This window comes from Strongylocentrotus purpuratus, unplaced genomic scaffold (assembly GCF_000002235.5).
Source record: "Strongylocentrotus purpuratus isolate Spur 01 unplaced genomic scaffold, Spur_5.0 spur5_scaffold_4, whole genome shotgun sequence".
Taxonomy (NCBI): domain Eukaryota; kingdom Metazoa; phylum Echinodermata; class Echinoidea; order Camarodonta; family Strongylocentrotidae; genus Strongylocentrotus; species Strongylocentrotus purpuratus.
The window spans coordinates 992,207-1,009,422 of record NW_022145610.1 but is presented as its reverse complement, the minus strand read 5'-3'; the positions used below and the strand labels follow the sequence as shown (position 1 = coordinate 1,009,422).

At 35.6% G+C, this 17,216-nt stretch overlaps 1 protein-coding gene and 1 long non-coding RNA gene across 4 annotated transcripts in view; one reads left to right on the top strand and one right to left on the bottom strand.

Annotated features, from left to right (window-relative positions):
• The first annotated feature begins 15,620 nt into the window (after nt 1-15,620).
• LOC115929025 lies at nt 15,621-16,870 on the top strand. Its single transcript, XR_004066300.1, has 2 exons — nt 15,621-15,868; nt 16,024-16,870. It is a non-coding gene; the product is annotated as an uncharacterized LOC115929025 (long non-coding RNA).
• LOC592718 (bromodomain-containing protein DDB_G0280777) overlaps nt 16,020-17,216 on the bottom strand; it is a 25,330-nt gene continuing 24,133 nt past the window's right edge. For all 3 annotated transcript variants that reach the window (XM_030997064.1, XM_030997066.1, XM_030997065.1), the window contains one exon: nt 16,020-17,216. This exon is cut by the window's right edge and continues 1,138 nt beyond it. The gene's annotated coding sequence lies outside the window, so the exon portion shown is untranslated.

Genomic DNA, 17,216 nt, shown 5'->3' with positions numbered 1-17,216 from the left:
TGAGCATGAATACTTTCAATCCTTATTGCTCCTAAACAAAAAATATTATATCTCTGAAACTTTAATATGTTTTAGTGAACATGTCAGAGATTACATTTCATGAAAAATGTTGTCAAAATTACGTGATCCACAAGGTCAATTTCAAGGTCAAATCTGAGGTCAAGAGGTCAAAGTACCCCAACATGTACGAATCTTCAAAATGGCGGCAGAATTGGAATCCTTATTGAATACCCTTTCCAACAATACAAATTTTGTGAAGATTGACCCATTAGGTCCCGAGATACAAGGGTTCAAAGGTAGGCCCGCCACCCCCATTTTTGAAAAAATCTCAAAATTTGGTGGGCCGTATCTCCCAAACCCCTCACCCGATTGACCTAAAATTTTGGATTTGGTGCTGTGAGATCACACTCAACAAGTATACTAAGTTTCATCAAAATCAAAAATGGTCGGGTTAAAACCATTGGGTGATTTGACATGGAATGACCCTTTCTTCTTTCATGTTAAATGTGAAAGCTTTGATTGGACTGTCCTGAGACTATCTTGAGACTGTTAACAGATCTAATCTGATCATTAAACCTCTTTTACTCAATCAACCGTTTATCCTTCCCATAGGGCTTTCACTTTGAGTCATCTCAAGTAAATTTAGTCACATTAGTTCCGCTGACAAACATTCTACGTCCGACTCATAGCAGACATGACTCTCAAATAACTTTCATGACTTCTTATAGAAACCTAGTCAGAGTCAAAGAAAACAGCATTAAAATCATCTATCATAACTTGAAGAAAAATAAAGTATCCACCAAGGGATGCATTACATCTGTTTTGAATTTGAATCATTGTGATTCATAAGTCTATTCCTTTGTCTGGGGATGATAAACATCACCTTCAGGAATAAAAGATACCGGTATGTAGTTATTGAGATTTGTTATCCTTTGACTGTTCAACACTTACCCTAAGGGTTTAATGACATTAACAAGAATGGACAGAAATACTGTACATGAGGTCTAGAAGTATAATGATAGAGATGACATTTGAGCCATTATGCCAAAGCCGGTTAATAATTGTGGAGTGCCAGGAATGTAAAGTCTGACAGACATGAGCGCTAAACAAGAACCCTCTATTATCATTATTATTCAAAATGCTGAATTATTTGTTAGCAAAACAGGTTTATGTAATGACAAAACTAAACCCCAACTAAAGTCTGGCAAAAACGTGTCACCAATCCGATAATATCCACCAGATGAATAGTTTTGTGTTCTTATTCTCAAGTATTATTGAATTCTTAATGAGATCTAATTACCATTTTTATGCATTTATTGTCAGGGTGAGTAACAGAATATATGAGAGTTAAAGTTACTTGACTTTGTATTCACTTTGTTACCTAGACCACAAAACCAACAATTATCCTGAAGTCATCCTGTGAAATAGGAAAACTTTACTATCTTTCTTCTTTGGTATGGTGAAGGAGTTGCTATTGTCATTCCTGGGGTCTTGATAAAAGTTCAAGACAGACATGGTTAGGCGTCTTGTGTTCTCTTGAACTCTCTAAAAACCTTGGGATTTCCTTCCCTGTTTCTTTCCTTTTTACTCTGTAATACTCTTTTCACACTGGTTTTGCTTAACACCGTACTTTGCTTAGCCCCGTACTATCCTTAACCCCGGACTATTTTTTTGGCTTTTCACACCCGCTGTTTTTAGTCCCGTACTAGCGCCTATTCCGGAATAAGAAAATCCCCGCTGTTCTCACTGCATTTCGTTAACCCGGATATCGTTAATGTTATGATTGGACATACTTCGCATCTGGCCAGCTGTGATACGCTCCATTGCGTAGTACCGGACTATTTTTCGTTTCTGTTCTCATTCATTTGCTTAGCACCGCAATTGCGGGGTTAGCAGGAGTTAGCACCACAATTGCGGAGTTAGCCCTGCTATTTTGCAGGGTTAGTTAACCCCGTACTATAGGTGGGGTTAGCCAACTTTAGCCCACTTTGGTAAAAACCAGTCTGAACAGAAAGTGGAATAGGCTTAACCCCGTACTATAGGTGGGGCTAAGACCCCCCTTAACCCCACCTATAGTACGGGGTTAAGCAAAATATTGCCAGTGTGAAAACAGTATAAGTTGTTTGGTCATCATATCCTTCTTTGGCATATATTATTTCAATGCACAGTACAAGAATACCTTTGTAGTCTAGTTTGATACACGCGACTTGTCGTTACTTTATACTCAGGTGCAACTGTAGGTTGTTTGTGACTTTGTATACAAACATAACACAATGATTATACCTGTTCAAGTGCGTAACTCCCTGGTGTACCCAAGAAACACATGTGACAAAGTGCCATTTCATGACAGGTTTTATTTTAGCACAAGTGTTTTGGAAAGACTAACAAAGGCCAATATTCTTGTCTGTTCGGTGCCAGAAGGGCATTAACTCATATATTTTAACACAGAGTTAATGCCATTCTGGATCTGAAAAAAGGATATACCTCTATATGGGCACAAAATGGACCTCATTTTATTCATATTACAAATACAAACAATGACTTCGCTTAATTTTTGTTATGATTACCGCATGTTCTTGATTGCATTAAATATGATTAGTCATATTACATCATTTCCCAGTTGACCATTCTCACTCTCAATCCTATATGATTAAAAACATTTTACTTTCATATCTTAGAGTTTCAGGAGTGCCTAGTTGAGTTGTTAGATCTATTTTTACTCTGTGAGGAACCAGGAGAAGGTTCCTGAATGACAATGTTCATCTGAGTCACAGATAGAACCAATGATATGTGTGTGAACCATATGGACCCAGTCATACCTATATGATACCTGGATACCTGAAATAGTCAAGCCTGATACCAGGTCAACTGATATAATATTTTCTCTGGCAATAATTGCTCTGACAGTTGTTATTTCAACAAAGATATTATAGAGTAAAGTTTAGTGCTGGGTCCCATATTGAAGTTAGGAATTTGATTAGTGTAAGAAAGCGATCAAAGCACAATTTTGCCTTCTTGTATGATGACTGATGGACATGTCTTTTTAAGATGCTGTCCAATCAGAGTAGAGGAAATATTAGTTGAGAAAGACATAAGCCGCATCTGAAATGCCCTTCTTAAGTTACATTGAGATACTGAAGACCATGAGTACTCACCATAGACTTAACTATCTAGCACTACCAATTTCCCCGATAATGATTTGATATCCAAGCCTTGTTTCTCAATCTGTTTAATTATCAACTCCACAAGCCTCAGAGGTTGTATTGAAAAAGGAAATATAGTCAAAACCTAGAGTACTGAGCCATTGCCAAAGTCCCCTGAGCCCAGTAAAATTGAATACGGTAAATCAATTTACAATTATATATAACAATTGAGGCAAATATCATCTGTTCAGAGCCAGAATGATGCTCACGACGGTCTGTTAAAGTTATAACCATATAATGCCCTTTTTGGGCTATTTCAATTAACTTTGGGAGAGTCTTTTGCAATTCTCTGCGCTACAGGGCCCTGGTCTAACAGTTGGACCAGGAACTACCGGTACTGTGGTTCCAAGGATTTGGCCAGAAGAGGGACAGGTCAAAGAAAAGACCTCATTTATTGTATGAACATTGCTGGCACTCTATGACTGTGACCTCATATTGTGTAACTGTCAAAGTGAAGGGGAAGTGTTTCCTTACACCTAATCATTCTGACAATCAGTGCTAATTGCTAGATACACATACGGTGGTCATAGGATGGGAAAGGCTTTCATCACTTTACACTTCTTTAATTTGATTTCATATAGACATAGTCATCCCATTTCAACTACTATTTTATTTTCTCTGCTTTGGAATATAGTGAGGTTGTAAGAGAGCAGATGGAAAGTAGTGTATGAGTTACTGGCTTTGGATTCATTTACAGGGGGGGGGGGGGGGGGGTTCTAGGCTTAAACAAATCTATGGCGATCAAGAAAGAAAGAAAGAAGTCATTCCTTTACAAATATTTATGATGAACAGAAATACAGAACAGATGCAAATAATGATACATGAAATCAAGGGTACCACAAAGACCAAGGCGATCTTGTCAAGACAGACAGTCCTCTTATGAGTCAAAGAAATAAAAGAAAACATTATTTTTGTTCTATTTATTTTCTCTAAATTTGTGCTTGGAGGTATGAGCCAAGATCATTTTTTGGGGGGGGGGGGGGGGGGGGGGGGTCAGGTGCCTGGGGCATATTACTTGTGTATTAAAGTTATGCCAGGGATAGGGGAATCCACCAATGGTATGATTAATGAATATGTAATCAAGTAAACAGTTACTTTTCATATTTATTGTCAGAAAAGCATCTCCAAAGTCATTCTTGGACCTCAAGTTCCTACTTTGGTGACAATTGAAGAAAATCTGTAATAACTAGGAAAGAAGTCATTTGCCATGTTCTTTATTGATATCCCACAAAACTCCAGGGTAATTTTATTTGAGGCTTCTCAAACAAAATGGAAAACTGCTCGCACTAGATGGTACCAAGATGATAGAGATATGTTTCAAGGAAGTTTCTCCTTTCCATTGATCATTTATATGATTGGTGCTAATCAGACTAGTGCTAATCAATGCCTATACTTAAGGAACAGCTGGACCTATTAACACACCCTTGATTTCATTACCCAATGACAAATGGTCAACACTCTCTCTCTCTCTCTCTCTCTCTCCCTCTCCCCTCTCTCCCTCTCTCTCTCTCTGCTTCTCTCTTTCTCTCTGCTTGTCTCTTTCTCTGCTTCTCTCGTTCTTTCTCTCCTTCTCTCTGCTTCTCTCTTTCTCTCTCTCTGCTTCTCTCTTTCTCTCTCTCTCTCTGCTTCTCTCTTTCTCTCTCTCTCTCTCTCTGCTTCTCTCTTTCTCTCTCTCTGCTTCTCTCTTTCTCTCTCTCTGCTTCTCTCTCTGTCTCTCTCCCTCTCTTTGCTGCTCCCTTTCTCTCTCTCTCTCTCTCTCTCTCTGCTTATCTCTTTCTCTCTACTTGTCTCTTTCTCTCTGCTTCTCTCTTTCTCTCTCTCCCTCTCTCTCTCTGCTTCTCTCTTTATCTCTTTCATACAATGTACCTTAAAGCACACTCTCAATCTTTCCCCCCTCAGAAATCATTTCTGTTCTTCTCACTTTTCATTTTTACTCTATCTTTCTCATATTTAATCTTTATGCCTTCCACAAAAAGAGTAAATGTTATGTACATTTCTTCTCCAAATATAGATCTACACTCCCAATGAAATTTGATTTATTAGAGAAAGGGAAAATTCAGAGTCATGACTAACTCTAACAAGCAATGGGTTTTTTCCACATTAATGTATACTTGTTAATTCATGTTGATACATGTATGTTCATCAGTTTGGTTGGTTGTTATTTCCTATTTCACAGGATGACTTCAGGATAATTGTTGGTTTTGTGGTCTAGGTAACAAAGTGAATACAATTATAAAAATGATGTCGAAATAATTTCAGAAATGAACACATCGAAACTATATTCATTAACGTCATGCCATTCTAGCAGTCAACTGTGTGCCATAGAAATATGGAACATTTTAAGTCATGTTTTTAATATCAAACAATACATCAATACAACAGATAATCAATAGTTTTCAGGGATATTAGATTGCCTTGCATTAGAGATCAGATTTCAGACCATATTTCATGTACACTGAACACCAGATTAATATAAATGCCTTGAAATATTTTTGAAATTCGTTTTCTAATGTTGTGTCATGAAAAGCTGATAAATGTATAAGATGAATATATAGTATATAAATGGTCCTTTGCCACTTTACAAATTAGATAATAAAAACTGTAATGTGATAGCTCATCTCACACTATCTACTATGTAATATGTTTGCAATATGCAGCCAAGTCAAAATAGATTTCCAAATCAGTTTTTCACTTTATTAGATTATTCTAAATTCAATATCCAACAACACTCTATACATATTGAATTATAATATTGGTGATCTCAGTTCTAATGCATGATTAGCTGAAACAGATGATGAATGCATTTAGGCTGTTATGCAGGAAACTTATGGAAGTCAGGTAAAATAATCAGTAATTTATCATAATTTGGATGTCTACTGTCAGAAATAAAGGACATAATAATGATCATTGGACAATTGAAAACCGATCATGACATTTTTTATGAAGGGGGGGGGGGGGGGGGGGGCTGAACCCATTCCTGAGGGGTCCTGTTTTCTTTTCATCCTTCATTTCTTGCTTTTCTTTCTTTCTATTACATATTCCCTCTCTTTCTTTCTTCCATTTCTTTTATTTCTTTTATTCTTACATTCATTTTATTTCCCCATTTTTATTCTTTTGTCTTGCTTTTAAAATATTTATGAAGCTCTTTCTTTTGAATGCTGTTTATTTGTTTTAGAACATGAATAGTGCTCATGATATGATGAATGCCTTACAATATGCTGGCCTCAATCCATCGTACATGACATTCCCATTACCAGAAAGCTCTGAAGTACAAGCAAAATGTTGTTACAAAACTGTTTTGGCTTATGCCACCTTAGAATTATGAAACCCAGACACATAATTAATTCATATGTTTTGATGAAAGCAAGTTTCATGAGTAGCTCAGAATCTACTCCGTAGCATAAAGCTCTCTACTCCCACTGATCATGTTTAATGCATTATGATGGACTCCACAATAACATACTTTGTAAGCTATGAATCGACGGCAAAGCATTCTCCTTACCTTGAGAATAAATATGTATCATTATCTATACCTTAGAAAGATAATGGCTCATGACTTGGTATAATTAGGTATAGTGTAAGAGGAAAGATAGTAGGTGCAGAACAGAAAGTAGGGTACTTCAGATGAACACAAATACACAGTTGCCCAAAAAATTGGAATAATTTTTGTAATACCTTTCATCATCACCATTGAGATTTGCATAGCTACAGTGATCTCACATTGTAAACATCCATAAATCTCTTATATTGGTCTGATTTATTTCAAACTGACGTCATTCTGTTTCTCTTATTTTCCTGCTTCATACAAATGAACTTTTTATAAGGGTTGGATTGCTCTTTAATGAATAGATTATTATTTTGTTTTGTCTGAAAACCATATTGAAGAAAAAGAATTGGTGCTCTGTCCTAAAATGTTCATTATCTTAGGTCATGAAAAACGTGATATTGTAATTATGAAACGGTGACAAGAGAGTGTCTTCTGTCGTTCGATTATTTAATGAAACCTGGCACATAACAGGAAGATTTACCAAACACGCTTGATGTGTAAAACAGATGGTGATTAGCATAAGGCAATGGCAAGGTTATCAAGGCATCGGCTAAGCATGGCCATCGTCATGGTGATATATAATTTTCAAACCAGGTATGCGGATGAGAAATTGAATAATGGACAATCTAGTCTGCTGATCAAAACAACAGACAGGCAGTTCTTTGTATCAGGGAGGTGTATGTAGTTAACAGAAAGGATATAGGCAAAAGTGTGTTGTGAAAAATATATACAGAGAATGTAGAATAGTTCAAATGCCAATGAAAGGAATGTGGATATTGTTTTTATTTTTACCTGACTGCTAAGAAAGCATGAGTATGCTTGTAAGTAAGCAACCAGGGGACAGACGGCTTTTAGTCCCCTCCACAGGACTTGGTAATGAGAAACAATGTCTTCCAAAAGGGCACTAGTGTATTGACTTGGTTTAGAACCTGGGATCTCCTGGTTACGAGACCACTGCTCTACCACTGAGCCAGGGTGCTTCCATTTAAATGATTGTGCTATTGAGTGTAATAGTATTAAGACCACTAAGACTAACAAGCTCAATCTAGATTTATGAGTGAATACTGATTGGGAGCTGACCTATAATTCGTCCTTGTTTTCACGAAGTGACGGTAGTGAGGAAAATCGTAACGCAAAGTGAATGCAATTTTTTTTCACTACCGTCACTTTGTGAAAACAGCGACGAATTATGAAAGCATTCAAAACTTGAATTACACTCTTCACCATCACTGGGATATTAAACCTTCGTACAGGAAAGCAGTCATCCAAAGTCTTAGAAATTAGAAAATACAAAGAGAGTCCAAGATACACTTTGACTTGGAATTGATCCCTTTTTTTAAAAGGCATGGTCAGACATGACAAGATGACAGGGGATCAAATATACTCCCACTCTGACTTTTCACCTGTTTGAAATTAATATCTGGCTCTAATTTTCCTCCTGCATAGGTCAAATTGCTGCAAAGTCATAATTAAGAGTATTGGCCTGCAGGCATAGCTGCTAATTAGTCTAATTTGATTTGAGTGATCATACCGAAGAAGTGATTAATGGAGACCATGTCTCTCCTTCTCTCACTTAACATGAAGATTATGAAGGATTAGAATGTTTCCATGCCCAGACGTGGCTCTCTTCACCTATATGCCACGGATTGGTTTAAGTCTCAAATTATAGGTTAATCTTTGAGGATCATGGGCTCTCTTTCCTTTCTTTTTCCTTTCTGTCCCTATTTTTCTGACCCAATTTCTTTCTCCTTTTCTGCATCTTCTTTTCTGCATCTTCTCTTCTGCATCTTCTCTTTATCCTTTTACATTGTATTCATTATTATGTATTATATTTTGTTGAAAATGAAAAGATAAAAATGAAATGAAATGGAATGAAATAAAAATATAATACCCCTGCTCACCTATCCTCTCCCATCTCACTGTGTCTCTCTCGGTCTTGCTCTCTTCTGTCTTTGAATGCCACAAGTGCTGTATTAAATCATGGAGTTACTAACCTAGTAACTCCATGATTGAATAGTACCATTGTATTTGTAACATTGAATTCAGAAGATGGCCAAAGGTGACCAAGAAAGAGGAATAAGATGGGAGGGTAACTGAAATGCAAGTGACTGTTAAGAACTCTGATAACCTCATTAGCTGCCCCATTTGTTGATATCTTTTATCTAGGAGAAGTTAGAGAACAGATCTATTAACAAGTAAAAACTATAACTATTCATATATATACCCTTACCAAGTTTTTAAAAATAAAAGTACATGTATTAAAAAATGGATTTGTCCTGATTTATGTTTCTTAAGATGTTACAAGCATCTAAAAGTATTAACAAAGGTCATAATTCAACCAGTACCTTTCATTCTAGATTTACAAACCACAACAAATATCAAATTTACAAGGGGCGTGAATAATTAGTTGTTAACTATTTATAATCCTTCGGCTCAGTCTTTAGTTGAGATTAAGGAGGAAGGGTGGTGGCACGTAAGGGGACTTATATTTGTCATCTCGTTGATTGAGGCACAGATCTACTATTCTGCTTCCTTCAAGAATTGATCGCAGGATGTGAAATGGAAACTTTCCTGGTCCAGACACTTGCACAACAACTTTGACACCAAACTAGAGGGTCTGTCCACGGTCAGACTGACCTTACAAATATCCGGACCAGATAGTTGAAACAAATGTAGGACACATTGAATTTGTGTCAAGAATTTTAGCTTTGCTAAGGATACGGTTTGTGACAAGGTACCACATATCATACGGTATCAGTTAGGAACACAGAAATACACAAGTCTCAAGTCTGCTGACAGAAATGCTTCCCTTGTCAGAGGAGCAACCATTACACTGTACATATAGGCTCTACTGGACAAGCCATAATTTACATCAAACCTAAGGCTTGGCCCTAAAGGCCCAAATTCACAAAGAAGGTTTGTCGACAAACCTTGGTTTTCGTACGTCATATGACGCGTTTTACGCGTTTTTTACAAACCTGGTTTGTAAAGAACAAAAGGAGGTTTGGCGAAACAAAAGGAGGTTTGAGCTCAAACCTTGGTCTGAGCTCAAACCTTGCTCTGTGAATTTGGGCCATAATGTCCGTTTTTACTGAGATTGTGTTTATTTTGTCTGTTTGTAAGGTTCAATTGTCATACCTGCATATTTACATTTTTTAATGACAAAATACGAGATTGAAACTAATTGTAAGCTTTTCTCTGAAATGATGAGAAATTTGGAATGTAAGGAAGGTAAAATATCAATCTAGGTTAGGTTGAAATATATTCATGAAAAGTATAAAACTTGCTATGCTAAAAATGATATGATTTATACCTCCTGCAACACACATTTCCCTTATACATGTACTGTATAAGGGAAATGTGTGTTGCAAGAGGTATAAAAGTGAATGCAATATTAGAACATATTTATTTCAATAATCTAAAGTAATCTAATAATCTAAAGTAATAACACTAACCATGAACTAGAATGTCTAATTTTATAGTCACAATTTTTAATCCAATCAGAATTTTGTCAAATCCAAACATGCCAGTGACATATGTCCAGGTGACTTTCTCTCTGATGGTGAAGGTTGTAGTATTGATTTTAATACCATGTAATTATGGACTAGCCGAGAAGGCATGAATAGGCCCGTCTTCACTATCTCGAGATTGCCAAATATCCAGCTATTTGAACTATCCCGATCGCAAACTATCCAGCTATTTGCGTCTTCATTAGAACGAAGTAGCAAATTAGCTGGATAGTTGGTCGGGATAATATCCCAAGATATCTCGGTCTAGTTTGCAAAATATCCCACTATTTCCGAACTAGCGGGATAGTTTGCGACCGTCTTCATTAGACCGAAGTCCGGAGTCAAATATCCCGATCCCATCATGCACAACGATTTCCGGTTCGCACATGCGATCTATACCGCTCAGCGCGCTAGTACAACCACTGACCTCGAGTAAGCACGGAAAACCGCAAACTAGACCGAGATATCTTGGGATATTATCCCGACCAACTATCCAGCTAATTTGCTACTTCGTTCTAATGAAGACGCAAATTAGCTGGATAGTTTGCGATCGGGATAGTTCAAATAGCTGGATATTTGGCAATCTCGAGATAGTGCAGACACGCCTATTGTTATTGACCCAAGTCACAAGGTCATCCTTGTTTTTATTCCAATTCATCAGATATGTAGGGCTCCTCCTGTCACCCGAGCATGGCTGAGAAACTGTAATTAATTTTGGCTAAAAAGTGCAGTGCTCAGTTTTGTGATATTCTTGATTCTTGTGATAATGTCTCTAATTTTTGTGATTATCTCTTTGGATTGGACCAACCATTTTGGTATCCTAAATCTGTAGTAAAAAAAATGTTTGGTCTAATTATAGTACTACTAAAATAAACAATGTTTTATACTTGGTTATATCTGCAGCATCATGATAACTTAACAAAGTTTAGGCCTGTAGTTCTGATCAGGTTGTCACAGTATTTAAAAATAGAAAACTCATTTTCAAATTCAAGTTCAAACATAAAATTGAGAGCAAGAGAGAGACAGATTTGATTTCAAAGCTGTCTTTAAAAGAAATTATTTATCAGAGAGCAGGTTGCCGGTAGGGCATGTCACCAGAAGGGGAAATGGATAAGAGTCTATAGGGAGATATATGTGCATGGCATGTGTAGATTGGACTTGGTTCAACGTACTTATTCTGCATTGCTCAATAGCTCGCTTGTCTGTGACACAGTTCATTTGCTCTGTAAATTGGCAATAAGTTGGACAAATGAACGGCACGAGATGGTAACAATCGAGCAAGATGCGTTGGCGCTTGCTGCTAGATTGATCTCAAGGTGGATGAAGACAAGAAGGGTTTGAGAGTCAAGCTTAAAGGGAAAAAGGTCAGGGGAAAGTCATTTTTGTCCTTCAATACATCTTGAAGAAAAATGGAGGATTGGTAGATAGAGAGAGGAAGAGAGAAATAGAGATCAATGGATAGAGAGAGAGAGAGAAATAATAGAGAGCAAGAGAGAAAGAAAAAGAAAACATGGAGAAGCTAGAGTGAGAGAAGAAAATAGAGAGAGTGAGAGAATAGAAAACAGAGATGATAGAAGAAATAAAGAAATGGAAATAAAAGATAAGGAAGAGAGAGGGGAAATGAAATAATTATGAATTGCGGCAGAAAATATAGCAAGACAAAAATTCCAGGGCAAACGTTGGAGATAAAGAGGAAACTTCCATTTAACCAGAGAAATCTTACATATAACCAGAGAAATCTTACATATAACCAGAGAAATCTTACATATAACCAGAGAAATCTTACATATAACCAGAGAAATCTTCCATATAACCAGAGAAATCTTACATATAACCAGAGAAATCAACCAGAGAAATCTTACATATAACCAGAGAAATCTTCCATATAACCAGAGAAATCTTCCATATAACCAGAGAAATCTTCCATATAACCAGAGAAATCTTATATATAACCAGAGAAATCTTACATATAACCAGAGAAATCTTCCATATAACCAGAGAAATCTTCCATATAACCAGAGAAATCTTCCATATAACCAGAGAAATCTTATATATAACCAGAGAAATCTTACATATAACCAGAGAAATCTTACATATAACCAGAGAAATCTTACATATAACCAGAGAAATCTTACATATAACCAGAGAAATCTTACATTTAACCAGAGAAATCTTACATATAACCAGAGAAATCTTACATTTAACCAGAGAAATCTTACAAATAACCAGAGAAATCTTACATTGAAGACAACAGCTGAGGGGTAACATAAAGTTTATAATTGACAATTATACATGATCACAGTTTATAGATGTTTATAGTCCTCTATAGTATTGTTATACTATCGATCTTTCATTTTTACAGCTGTTTGGACAGACAAAGTTCACAAAGTTGTTTACTCACATGCAGACATTATTTCACAAGTACGGTCTGTAATTGCCAGATTAAGTCAAAATCAATTAAAGCATACAAGCTGAATCAAAATATGCGAACCCTGTGCCAGTTTGTTAACTTCAATTGAATTGAAATGACTATTGTGCAAATACAACTGTGTGAACAATCGTTCCTATTTACACACATTGCATGCTATATTGTACAAAAGTAATTTCTATAAATCGTCGCTGTTTTCACGAAGTGACGGTAGTGAACAAAATTGCATTCACTTTGCATTACGATTTTCCCCACTACCTTCACTTTGTGAAAACAAGGACGAAATGTCTACCTGAATAAACTGCATGTCAACATGGTCATAAAGCAAGAATTTTTTTCATCTTATTTTGGACTTTGTTCACTGAATAGTTTGTGGCTTGTAAATATGAGACACTGTTTCCATCTAAGCAGGATATTGATACAAAAGGTGTATTCTTTATATTTTGCAATGGTTTTTTTTATTTCCACTATGTGTTTGGTTTCATTTATTATGAATAACACAAATTCCAAGTTCCTCTAATCTTTCATTTTCATGTTGTTGCATGTACATTGTGTGTGTCATTATCCATCTCTGCTGTTGATCTCTTTTAGTGTAAAGCTCTCTCTCTCTCTCCTCTCTTTAACTGATTTACAGAATTTGAACAAGAAATATTTCCTGTATTTATTTCCTTGCTTTACACCTCTCTCTTTCTTACTCTCTTTCATTCTTTCTCTCTCTCTCTCTCTCTTTCCTGACCTCTCTTATTCTTGCTCTCTCTCTCTCTCTCATTGTCTATTTCTCTCACTCTCTTTCTGTATCTCCTCTCTTGTATAGTTTATTCAATTGTTTATTGGCTTAGTCACTGTTTTTATCCCACTATTTTTTTTCTTTCTCTCTTTGAAATTCCTTGCCAGTATTTTAGATTCACTCATATCCATTGCTTTTAATATGCTTCATATGAATATTTCTGTGGGAATAACTCTGATGTTTAAAATTGAAAGATGAGAGAGATGAACTGAGCATGCAGCAATGCCATATGAGCATGATTTAGATATATCTCAAAATCAGTTGTGCATTACTTTTACGGCTTCAAATGAAAGAAACAGCATTAAGGCCTTAAAGTCTTGATATACAATCTACGTGTACATGCAATTCTACAGGAAGTACATGTTGTTGCATTATCATAGAAAGCCAATGGTTTGCAGATTTACATTTTTTATTTCTGTATTTACATGTACATGTATGTGAATGAAATTTAGGAGGAAGATAATTAATAAAACTGTGAATGTAAATGCTTCCTTTAAATGTAAGTATGTTGAGTTTAATGTTGACAGATGTTTGCCACGTACCAAGGCTTTGTTATGACGGGATCTCATATACCATGGTAACTGTGTATGTCAACGTACTCTCTCGTACAGCTGGCTAGGGAATTAAGGAAAGAGGGGCGGGACGTAAACCATCTCAAAAATTTGCTTTCATTACTGCATGTCAGCCGTATGCATCAAACCTTATTCATGAGTTAACTGTGTTAGGACTACATGAGGTTCAACAGAATATACCAATTTCTTGAGCAAATAAGGTTTGAGGTTAAAGCAAGAGGTCTCTTTCAAACCGAAGTGAGAGGGCAGGGTTAAAGGAGCCCCACATCATCAGTAAGTGCTTGACCATAAAAACTGAAAATATACTTTTGAGGTCTTGTCCTCTTTAGGAAAACAAAAATTATTAAAAATGATGCTTTATGTAAACGCACTTGTTGAGTTTGGACTAAAAATAAATGAATATTCAATTATTGCTACAATCTTTTGAAGTTTTCATGGATGTAATGTAAAATGCCTACGATGTGGAAGGGTAGATATGATTCCATGTATTTCCAAGAACTATTGATTATGTTCATTTTTTTCTAAATTTCATTCACATAAATACTCAACCTGTTTCCTGAATTTGTAACAAGAATACCAATAACTACACATTCCAGTCAAGAAGGTTTTTTTTCTGTTTACATTTTATTACTTCCCTAATACTTTTACATGTGTCCACATGCTGTTTGTATGCAGTATGCACTTTACTGCATACATGTACATGAAACCTACAGGAAAGTTACAAATTATTTTTAACAGTCAAGAAATATAAGAACTTTAAAATGTTTAAATGGTTCACAAGAAGAACAACTTTCAGAACTCTTCAACAATAATTAACTCTGTCCTAACTTCACAAATCCAGAACATTGAATTTCTACACATGTTCACATGAAAACATGATCAAATGGACATTAAAGTCAACATACTAAAATGTTTTTAGGAATAAACAGAACTATTAAGAAACACATTTATTAGGTAAACTGTCACAGTCAAGACATCCTTTGAAGACATTATATGGATTAATAATGTAAAAATGTAATCAAATGTAATCTTTGGACTCTACTAATACTTGGCTAGTGTCAAATGAAATGTGGGACACATAGATGTATGAGTGGGACTGAGGTGAACAAGGTGATGCTATACATATGGTACATTTAAAATTATTTGACTATCAAAGGTGTGATTTACAACGTTCAAAATCATACGTAATAGAGCCTGGTGAAATACTTGAAGTGTTTTTTCCTTAAATAATGTTTTATTTTCTGTATTGTCAGAAATTTTTATGCATCTATTCTTAAAGTTGTCAACTATATGACAAAATGTCTATCTGCTTACTGTATGTGTTGTACATGAATATGAATACAATGATTTTAGATGTTGTCTGTTTAGAGCCCAAAGGGTTAACATCCCTTCTTGCTGTGATGTGTAGCATGCCTTCAATCACCAGGGGAGTGTTTCACAAAGACTAAGATCAACTTAAGATGGACTTTAGTTATGGTAGGCGATTTATGCCCTTAAAAAGTCTTAAACCAGATGTGAAATTAGAGGGGGAAATAGATAATGCTTTTTCCTTCAATAAAAAAAAAGAAAAAAAAAAGAGGTGAGTTCTGTATATTTGTGACGTCCCCTGAGAGACCAATGGTGAGAGCAACCAGTGTCATGAATAGCCTGCCATAGTTCGAGCCCAACTTATGCCGATCTTTACATAGTCTTTGTGAAACACCCCCTGGAGAGCCAAAGCAAAAGCTCCTTCACAGCCTACAAACTTCCTACACATTATACGAGTCCTTGCTACAGTGTACCAAAGACAACCATTCAGACAGACAGACGGGAAAGGAGTTTTGTCCAGGGCCATGTTTCATAAAACTCAATACCAATAACAAGTTATAAGCTACTGTTATAAGCTACTGAATCCTGGCATCTGATTGGCTGAGAGCAAATTTGTCATAGAAATGTAGCATTTGTTATAGATAAAAAGCTTTATGAAACGGGCCCCAGGTATATAGATCATCAAGGAGACAAAGAGTGATGTAGCATGTTCTTTGGTTGGTTATTTGTATATGTACATTCTCTTTCATCAACACATAGCCCTTTAACTGAATCCTAATTAAAACAATATTAATGTTAAACAGAGAGATATGAATCAATGATCTCTTTAATTAATACTCAACTAACACCATGTCCATTTTCTTGATGCAAACTTTACATTATTAACTACCAATACTTGTAATGGAATATTCTCCACAACTGCAGAAAAGACATTATAGAACTCAATCTATGCTGCATAACATACATTTAAAAATACACCTTAAGTACAGTTCAGTTTCTACCACCACTGATTATCATAACAACATAACCTTGTGTTTTATAAAGTAGACAAATTTAGAATGAGATGTTCATTATTCTTGACATCAAAATGGCAAATGCTTTGACATGTACAATGCAATGACGAAAGAAGTTACAAGCTTTTGATTAATATGGAGTTGCATTATTCTTTTGATACAAACATAAGTATGGTACAAAATTAAGAACTTACTAAACTACCTACAATCATGATACATGGTTGTCAATGGGTTATAGATTGATAACATGATATCTCTAAAATGAGATGATTGACATAAATGGAATATGCCAGAAACTTTTTGGCACTTAAGTGAACTACACATTGCTACAAAACATACAAAAACTTAAAAGACATTCATGTAATAACATTGAGTAGGATTTCAACTTTTATTTTGTCATAATCAGTTTACAGCAGTTTACAATCTTACGCTTACTACTGGCTTCTCGGCATGTATGTACAGCAACTAGAAAGCACCAGATAAATATATACAGATCATTTACATTTAGAAGGAAAAAAATCATCACGAAGAGTTCCCTTGCTGATTCTTACTTCATTATGACATCGTCATCATCTTTACACAATAACGTATCAATTGTTTTTGTCATGGTTTCTAATTCTAAAACTTAAAAGATCACAAATTAGCAGTAAAGAAATAGTATTATCAATACTTACTGAAAGGAGGTCAATGATATTTCGTTAAGGGGGCAGTGTAAAAGGTAAATAATACCAAAAGATGGTGATAATCTTTTTTTGAATGAGAAGATCAGGACAATAAAAAGAGATTTATGGAAATCATAACACTCAATACAGTTATCGGAATCATCTTAATTTATCATTGTCGGAATTT